This window comes from Durio zibethinus, chromosome 3, assembly GCF_047325235.1.
Source record: "Durio zibethinus cultivar Kanyao isolate XHJ-2024 chromosome 3, ASM4732523v1, whole genome shotgun sequence".
Lineage (NCBI taxonomy): Eukaryota > Viridiplantae > Streptophyta > Magnoliopsida > Malvales > Malvaceae > Durio > Durio zibethinus.
Window position 1 is genome coordinate 32613975 of NC_143164.1, and position 10864 is coordinate 32624838.

General features: G+C 32.5%; 1 pseudogene; it reads left to right on the forward strand.

Moving 5' to 3' along the window:
- The first annotated feature begins 262 nt into the window (after nucleotides 1-262).
- On the forward strand, nucleotides 263-10204 carry LOC111283532 (putative E3 ubiquitin-protein ligase BAH1-like 2; annotated as a pseudogene).
- Nucleotides 10205-10864: the final 660 nt, after the last annotated feature.

The window sequence follows — 10864 nt, forward strand, 5'->3', positions numbered from 1 at the left end:
GTAGACCGAAGAGGATGGAACTGATAAGTTCGAGAATTTGTAACTATTGCCAATGATTCGTTCAACAAAAGAGATACCATTGCTTTGCATGCTCCAATGAAAGCTTTTGAAGAAGTTTCTAATTCAAATTTTTAGAGAAGAAGAATCTTTTTTTCAAATTAACCCTTAATTCTATAAGCTTTTCTCAAAATCTAACTCTTGATTATTTTAAATTACATCGCTTAACTGTCCCATTTTAGTAGGACAACTTTAATATATAGATATGGATATAGATGTTATAGTAACAAATATGAAAAAGATTACAAAGTCAAAATTATTAAGGTAAGAGCACCGAGAACTGAAAGACAAGGAAATCATCATATTTAATAGTCCTAATTGTTGCTTATTTGGAATTTTCACTAATTACAGTAACCGAGTAATTTAGTACTAGGTTAATTTGTTTCTTTGAACTATTGCATATTTGGCGATGCCTTATTATTAAATAAATTGGATTATTTTTATAATAATAATAATCGTTTTACTAAGTAATATACTAAAATTCTAAAACTCGAATGCTTTGAAGTAGAGGAGGTTGAACGAAAAGGCAAAGGAAAGGATTATATCTTATTATCCCCACTCACCAATCCCAGTTGTCTATTAAAAATACGTTTCAACTGTTTGTGTTACGCTCTTACTCTTTCTATTGAAGGAACAAGCGACAGAATATAACTCAAACAATATTAAAGAAGCTTAAGAAAATATTAAAGAAGTGTAGGAGGGATTTTCAATCCAAGAATGATGTTAATGGGCTTCTTGACATCCAAACTTGTCCCCACCATTACCCACGTATTTATATGTTGAGACAAAATTGTTTCTCAAGCATATCTGGTTTTTCTCCTTTGATGCTTTTGCTGGTTAAACCTTCCCTTTTGTTTTTTGGATAAATGGTATTTCATAAGTTCAAAAAGCATGTGCCTCCTTAATAGATGCATTTTTTCTTGTGGGTGCTTCTACTGCCCATGATTCAAGGGAAATACAATTTGATACTTAGGAGTATATACATTAGCAGTTATACAATGCCTAGAGTAATGGTGGTAAGTGAGTTTATGAGACAAAATAAACAGATTCCATGTTAAAAGCACTAGAGTTGATGATTGTCATCAATTTAATTGTCTCAATCATTTTATTCTGTGATCCAATATTGGGTCATCTTTATTTGTTACCTTTTCATACTTTTCATCTTTTTTTATTCTCTACTTCATGTGATCCAGATAACATTTCTTTGAACTTTAAATTATTTATTTGAAGTGGATTCTAAGGGAAAGAAAAATGAAGAGAAGAAAGGCTTTTAGTCTTGTAGAAGCTATTAATTTGTGGTCTATGTGATATATTTATATAGTCTGATTTTGAACAAACAATATCATATCATAATTTTATTTTAACCTTTTATTCTCATCTGTATATACTTATGACTTAATCCCATCTTCATGGAAATTAATGTCCAGTGTGTGACGAGACCTTTTTTCCTTTCCCTTCTCAAGAAATGTCTGTGTAATAGGCTGCTTCAATAAGCGTGCACAGAAATTGCTTGAACTACATCTGGCTTCTGGTTTCAAGAAGTACTTCATTTGGTTCAAAGGCAAGTTTCAAGGCCGCCATGTTTCATTGGTTCAAGAAGGGAAGGACCTGGTTAACTATGCATTGATTAATGCTATTGCAATTCAAAAAATATTAAAGAAATATGATAAGGTATGTTTATTTCACTGCAGAGAACGTTCACTTTTCTGGTAATCTGGTTTGGTAGAAAATGCTCTTTACTATTAGGTTTATTCGCCTTCAAATGTAATGCAGGTTCATTACTCCAAATAAGGGCAAGCCTTCAGGTCACAAGCACAAAGTATACGCAGAAATCCTTCAATCACCATGGCTATGTGAGCCTACGGCTTTCCACATCAATTTGAGAGAAACATGTTGGGTCTAAGGTAACAAACATAACAATGAAGAAGCAATATATTTCAATAAACTTATAGTAATAAATAACAATTAATAATCAATAACGCAAGAAAAATAAAGTACATTAAGATTTATGTAAAAAATCCTCAAGTGTAGAAGAAAAAAATTACGGATCACCAAAAAATTCTCCACTATTAAATAATGGATATACAAAATTCTCCTATAGCTAAAACTAGTGCTAATCAACAATTAGAGAGACAATTAAAGAAATCTCACCAAATAAGTGACTCAACAAGTACATTCTGGATTTGTTCCTAGAGAGCTTCAAACTCGATCTCCACCATTCAAAATGTAAAACTTTAAATCATAAACCTGCTGATAAAATTTCAGTTCGATTAGACTACGATTTGACTTTCATTCAATCAACTCTCCCTTACACCTTTTCTCTCTATCTTATCTAGCTTTTCTTTTTCTCTTTTTGGCGCCACAACTCCATACCAAAACTGCCCACCCTTTAATTGATCAACCAATTACATAGGGTTGGACCCTACACTTCGTAACAATCTCCATTTTCAACCTTATTAGGAGGAAATTCATCACGATAGCAACTTCATTTGGAACTTATCTTGGCTAAAGAATCCATTCTAACTAAGTTACTACAGAGTTTAAACTTTTTCCTAGTAAATGTCTTAGTCAATATATCTACTGCATTCTCATTAATATGGACTTTTTTCAATTGTATCTGTTATTCCTTAATTGTTGAACGTAACCAATAATATCTATCATCAATGTGCTTTATTCTAGCATGGTACATGATATTCTTACTCAAATTTAAAGCATTTTAGTTATTACAAAATACTACATACTTTTTTTTATTCAACACCAATTCAAAAAAAAAAAAAGTTTCATCCAAAGTATTTTTTTAGCTACTTCAATTGCTGCAATATACTCAACCTTTGTAGTTGATAAAGCAATACACTTCTGTAATTTATACTATCAAGACACAGCTCTTCTTATAATAGTGAATAAATACCTTATAGTAGATTTTCTCCCATCAAGATCACTTGTCATGGCAGCATAAATATATCCTTCTAAAACTGATTTTGAAATACCATAACTCAAACAAATTTTTGAAGTGCCTCTCAATTATTTGAAAATTTATTTCACTGTTTCTCAGATTAAAAAGAAATTTACTCATTATACCAACTATATGAATAATGTTAAGCCATGTGCAAATCATAAGATATATCAAAGAACTGACTACAAAAGAATAAGAAATACTAGACATAACTAGTTATTCTTTCTTAGTCACTAGATAAGATTTCTTACTTAAATGAAAATGATTAGCAAATGAACTGCTAACTGATTTAGCATATTACATGTTTAATCTACTAAGCACCCATTCAACATACTTTTCCTGTGATAATCGTAGTTTTCTAGCTTGGTTATCCCGATTAATATCCTACCAAGAATCTACTTTGCGGACTTAAATCTTTCATATCAAAAGACTTAGACAATTGTTCTTTTAACCTATAAATCATACCAGTATCTTGTTTCACAATCAACTTATCATCAATATATAATAAGAGAATAATAAAGTTACCATCAAAAAATTTTTTGATATACACATAAAAATCTAATGTCATTTTTTTATAGCTATAACTCACCATAAAAGAATCAAACTTTTTGTACCACTATCGCGAAACTTGTTTCAATCTATACAAGCTTTTTTTTTAGTTTGCAAACTAAATGCTCTTTCTCTTTCACTTCAAAACCCTTAGGTCGATCTATATAAATGTCCTCTTGCAAGTCACCATGCAAAAATGAAATCTTAACATCAAGTTGCTCAAGCTCAATATTCAAACTAGCTACTAATCTCAGTACCACTCGAATGGAACTCATCTTTACAGCTGGAGAAAAAATCTCATCAAAATCGATACCAAGTTTTTGAGAAAAACCTTTCACCACCAATTGAGCTTTATACCTCACTAACTTGTCACTATTTTTTCAACTTGAATACCAATTTATTCTTTAACGATCTCCTTATTTTTGAAAGTTTAACAAAATCATATGTACTATTTTTTCACTATAACTTTATTTTTTCTTTCATTACTTTTAATCGGTGTTATATATCCGAAATAGGTTGTATATCTTGAAAGCTCTCTGACTCCCTTCACTAGTAACTAAAATAAAATATGAAGTTAGATACATGGTGGATGGTCTGTGCTCTTTGGTAAATCTCCTAAACTGAGACTCTACACCACTTGATGCCAAAGGTAGCTTTTCTTACTCAACATTTTCTAGTGAAGAGGACTGCTCACCCTGTTCAACATTCTCAGATAGAGAAGATTGCTCTCTCTGCTCAAAATTGATCGTATTTGGCTCATCATTAACTATAACTGGCTCATTTATATCCTCAAGTTTTATTTCTTGCTCATTTTTACCATCTGTGGTTCTTTCTTGTGAAATACCTATCAGTATTAAAACATCACATTCAACAGTAACCCGTATAGTCTTCTCATTTTTTTCAAGGTCTATTATAAATTTTTTTTATAAAAGACCATATCTCTGCTTTTGATTGTTTTTCTCTTCATTGGATCACATCCTGTAGCTAAATTCATCATCACCATGTCTTATAAACACACATTATGTGGCTTTACTATCGAACTTTGACCTCTATTCTTTTAGCACATGTATATATGCTTTACACCAAAAAATTTTTAAATGAGAGTATGAAGTATCTTTGCCTATCCATACTCTTTTTGGAATGTCAAAACCCAAAGGAACTAATGGTGATCTGTTAAGCAAATAACAAGCATGTTAATTGTTTCACCCCATAATAGTTTTAGTAATTTTGCTATCCTTAACATACATTTGACTTTTTTCATAACGGTACAATTCATATTTTCATTTAGACCATTATGCTACGATATTTCAGGTTTTGTCATCTCATACTTAATCCCATACTTTGAACAATATTCTTTAAAGTCTTTGGATGTGTATTCCCTACCATTATTAGTCCGAATGCATTTCAAAGGTAGCCCATCATCCTTTTCACCATGACATAAAATTTTTTAAAATACTACAATACCTAACTTTTATTTTTCAATATATACACTTAAGTCTTACAAGTAACAAAATACTTGCTATCACCCAATGACTCAACCTCAATGGGACCATATACATTAGAATGAATCAATTCCGATATATATATATATTTTTAGAACTTTTATGAAAAAAAACTCTATGATGCTTGCCAAACAAACAATGATCACATGATTTAAGAGACATACATTTAATTAAAGTAATGAAAGATTACATTGCCAAAACTTGTAACCCCTTTTCGCTCATATATCCAGCTTCTTGTGTCAAAGTTTGTTAAAGCATCATCTTCAACGGCATTTATTTGGTTGTCGTTCAATTGGAACATATTCTATATATTGTACAACATAGTTTTTTCCTTACAACTACCATAGATTCTTTGAGAAGTTTTCACTATCTATTCTTTTGTCAACTCTCATATCCTTCCTTATCAAGGATATTAATAGCAAGCAAGTTAATTTTCATATCCAAAATGTGTTTGACATTCCTCAAAGTCAACATATAACTCATACTAGTTTGTACAACAATATCACCAATCTCAATAATCTATGACACAGTCTTATTTTTCATCTTAGTGCAACCAAAGTCTCTTATTTTGTAAGTTGTAAACAATTCCCTCTTAAGAACACAATGATATGTCACTCATGTATCAACTATCCACTCAATGTCGAGATCACCAATATGATTAGGATCACTAACATGATTGCAATTACTATATCAAATTAAAGTAACTAAATCACTATCTAAATTTACTGTTGCAACATTACCATCATCTGAACTTTTGCCTTTCTCATTCTTCCACTCTTACTTCAAGATTTTACAATATCGCTTTATATGATCTACTTTACCACAATGGAAACACTTTACTTTATCTCTAAACTTGGAACTATATTTAGACTTGCTACGATTTTTTAAGTTTTGACCTCTGTCGATGTTCTTGTCTTTGTTCTCTATAATTAAAGCTTGATTCCTAGGGTCTAAATATTTTCACCTTACTTTTTCATTAAGCATAATGTCTTTTATCATCTCCAATGTCACCTTGTAATCAGGAGCTAAATTAAGAACATTTATAACTAGAGTATTTTAACCGTTTGGCAATAAACCCAAAAGAAACAATGTTTTCATTTTATCATCCATTTTAAGCTCCATAATAGTCATTTGATTAAATATATCTTGAAAATCATTAAGTGCTTTATAACCAATCATCCATCCCTATATTGTAAAGTTGCAAGCTTTTTAATAAGCATAACTTTATTCATGCATGTTTTTCTCTCATACAATGCTGTCAATTTTTCTCAAATAATGTGGGCATCTATCTCCTGCATTATATGATGGAACACACTGATGTCAACCTATTTTTTTTATTATAGCCATTGTCTTTCTACGTAATTTCTTTCAGCTTTCATTTTTTGTATCTGGTGATTTGGTCGAATCACCCAGTACTGGCTCATATAAGTCTTTACAGTATAAATGATCCTTTACCATAGACTTTCGAATTGAATAATTTGATACTATCAATTTTATCATGAAACTCGTATAAACCTCCATGATCTTAAACAAAATTTACTTATGTCTTGAGTTGCTTCTATATGGATGTCTCAAAATAACCCTTGCTTGATATCACTCGTTAGGCCTAAGCAACAAACACAATAATGCAAAAGCAATATATCACAAAAAACTCAAAGTAATATATAACAATCAATAATCAATAGCGTAGAAAAAGTAAAGCACATCAAGATTTACATAAAAAAACTCTTTAGTGTAAAGAAAAAAAATCACGAACCACTAAAAAAAATCCACTATCAAATAATGGACATACAAAATTTTCTTTTGGCTAAAACTAAAGCTAATCAACAACTAGAAAGACAATTATAGAAATCTCACTAAATAGGTAACTTAACAAATACACCCTAAATTTATTCTTAAAGAGTTTCAAAATCGATTTTCACCGTTCATAATGTAAAACTCTAAATTATAAACCTATTGATAAAATTTCAACTCGATCAGGCTACGAATCGACTTCAGTTCAACCAATTCTCTCTTCTTCTTTTTCTCTCTATCTTTTCTAGCTTTTCTTTTTCTCTTTTTAGCGCCACATACTTCACGCTAAAACTACCCATTTTTCTTTTTTATTAAGTAGGACTTTATTTCATGACTAAAACAAAAAGACTTTGAACCTTTAATCGATCAATCAATTACATGGGGTTGAACCCTACACTCCCTAATGAAACCAAAGTCAAATTAGAGAAGACCCCTGCATTGTCGGAGGGCTGCTACTTCAGATTTATGATGGCAAACCATGCCTTTCTTGTGACCTTTCTTATTCTGCCAAGCTTGATATTGACTGGACATGCTCCATATGTTTGGTAAGTTAGAATATTTCAGCTCTTAGAGTGGGACACTTTGTGCACCATCCACCTATTAATCATAAAAAAATTTTCTACCAAACAAAGTGTAGTAAAACACATTACCAACAATTACAAAAGTGAGTTTTAGAGTATGGTTTTACTGTTTTGTAAATGAAAGACTTGTCAAATTTAGAACTTCGTCTAAAAGAAAATAAAAACTATAAAATTTTTTATTTTCAAGCTAAGACATAGAGCTTTGGTTTTAAAAAATAGATCTGATGTTTTTGCTCCAAGACATGGTATTCTGGCGCATTGGCTGGACTTTGAACTATTAAAAACTTTCAGCATCAAAATCATTAAATCATGATGGTATGCTCTCTATCTAGAAGCATATGGAGAGCATTTTCTTGTGCATTTCAACAAAATTCTCAACAGTTAAAGCAGAATTTAATAGAATAAATCTTCTTAGCAGGATCCTTTATGGGGCTCTTCACTGATTTAAGGCATTTCATTTTCTTCCTTAATGCAACAGTATACAGTATTTGATCCAGTATCGCTCACTTGTGGGCATATATTATGCTACATGTGCGCTTGTTCAGCTGCATCGGTGACTATTGTTGATGGACTATAAGCAGCAGAGCCAAAAGAAAAGTGTCCTTTATGTAGAAAGGTGAGTGTCTATGTCCCATAATTAACTTCTGCTCTAATTTTATTTCTCTTTTTTTTTTTTTTTTTCATTCTTTGGAAAATTGGCTTCCCTTTTCATAATAGAGAACTAAGTAGTCTATAGACATGGAATTCAATCTCATCGGGTGAATGGTTTGTGTAGACTAAAGACTATATTCATTCTGTAATCAAATATGATGCTAGAAAAACCAGCATCGATCAAGAATTTATTAGAATCTTGTTTTAGCAGGATCTGAAAATGATTTAAACATTATTACTTTCAGCCAAAGTTTCTGTATTGAAAAATTACGATTATACAATCTACAATAAGTGAACCATGGTTTACGGCCCCACTAGGCCTCTACCTATTTCTTGTCATATGAGATGGAAAAATATTCTTGTGGCTATGTTTAGAAATCAGTTGCGCACAAGGCCCTTGTCATACTTTTACTTCTTTACTCATATACCGTTCACATACATGGTAAGTGACTAGAATCAAAAATCTCTGTTGGCATCCCTAGATTCTTTTTTTTTTTTTCTTTTGGGGGGGGGGGGGGGGGTGGTGGAGGGGGAGGGGGTACGAAAGAAGCCATAACCTAAGAATAGGAGAAGGGATTGCATAGATTTAAACCCCAAACTTGTTGGATGCCACCTATTAAGTTGGTTGCATGAACCACCTGAATTAAGCTCTGGATTCCACTCCTAGTTTCTTTAGCAAGCTTGAAGAGAAGCATGCCGCAAGCATAGAGAACTCACTTTTATGTTATGAAAATAGCAGTAAAAATGAATCTGTAAGGGGAAAAACGATTCTTATCTTTGTATTGATGATGCAATGAGCAAGAGTTAGCACCCCGAACCTTGAGAAGCATGTCAATATTAGTACCATCAAAAGTAACTATTCTTCATTTTGTAATTTACCTTTTTTTTTTTTTTCTGAATCCAAGCAGGAGTTTATCAAGGTGCTGTACATTTGGATGAGCTTGGTATATTATTAAGGAGAAGGTGTGTTCTTAATTCTATCTTTAATCAGTTCAATGATTTCTTAACTAGGTTTCCTGTTTCGTTTTTTTTCAAATATATTTGTCTGTGGAAGTGAAGAGCAGCAAATGAATGAAATGTGTTGCCAGTTGCAATCTGCTTGTGCTTTTGCAACCATTTTCAGGTTCTTACTCAGATGATGCATTTTTTGAAGAGCTGCCATGGATACTGGGAGCAGCGACTTCAGACGGAAAGAGTGGAGCGAGTTCAGCAGGCAAAGGAACACTGGGAATCCCAGTGTCAGGCGTTCATTGGCGTCTGAATAACAGTTCTTCTTTGCCCCTGTATATCTGCAGATCTTTTCATTCTTATTCTTATTCGTTAAGTGTTCTTTTTCCTAGTGTAAATTATTCTTCAAAAACAGTTGCCACCATGCATTTAAGTTATTGGCATGATGTCTATCTGCTCGCAATATCCAAATACTGAAACTAAAAAGAATTTTTTAACGTGGAGTATTATCTTGGAGAAGCATGAATCTGTTGATTCCCTCACCAAAACTTAGGGATTTCACATGCTCACCAGTTTCGGGGATTACTTAACAGATAAAATGGGCATCATAACTGGGATAGCTTTCACAGTCCTTCCAATTTCAAAATGGCACTTTTCTTTCCTTAAAAGAAAAAACAAAAGCAATGCTGGGATTTGAATCCAAACTCCCACAAATATTCTCTAAAGTGATTGAATAAACCACCTGCCAAATTTCGAAATCTTTCTTTCCTTTCTGTTACTAAATCTGATCTGCGCCAATATTGGATCAGAAGGTTCATCAATTTCATCTCAAGATACATAACTCAGATAGAAATGCACTTAAAAGGTTAAGAAACCCAAAGCTGGGACCAATGAACTATTTGAATGAAAATGAAAAATGAATTATTTTTACTTCCTTCCCAAGATGAGAATACAATAATCCAAATTGGGAGTTGAGCGAGGATACAAGGATCACTTTTTTTTTTATAACTTATACAAACTCCAGAGTCCCGAGAGACTGGCATGATAAATCATTCTCAGCTGGTTAATATCAAAGGATTTTTTTCTCCAAACATATGATATCTCTTGCATTATCTCTCCAGAGTTGCAACGGAATGCTGCATCTTGTTCACTTCTGTATCAATGAACATTGCCTGTGCAAAATAAAGCATTAATTAGGAAGACTACCAACATAGGAATTAGTATTTAGAACTCCAAATATAAGAATGAAATACCATCCAACCTGGTAGTCATCGCCAAATTTCTCGATCAGCCGGCCTATATGAAAACGTTGCACGGTGGTCAATGGCTGTAAATGTGTGCTTTTTCCATCTCTTCGCTTCTTCCCCATTGCTGTTTTAAAGTCTATGAAGGCAAAGATAGAGCACGTTAAAACAGTTCATAGAGCAGGAAAAGGGGTAACGCAATTTCTCTTCTTTTTTTTTTTTTGCATTATTAGTCCTAAAATGAATATAAAAATTGTTCAGAAAGTGAAAGTTCTAAATGTTTAACAATACAATTTATGAAGCAATTGAGAAAATTTTAGAATTTCATACTAATGTTGAATTCATGGGTTAACTTTTCTCATCTAAAGGAACCATTTTTTTCTCACCAAAATACTCTCAAACCTGAATAGACCTCAAAGTACGACAACGGAAGCCGAGGAAGTTAGGGGTTGGAAACGACGCCGAAGGACTTGTAGTTTTAGATTACTCTGGCTTTGTCGTCCCACTTGGAGTGGGCATCCTCGACACCGATGAGAGAGGGTAACTTGGGAGGGAGAGTGAAGGATGGGTTTAAGACATGAGGGT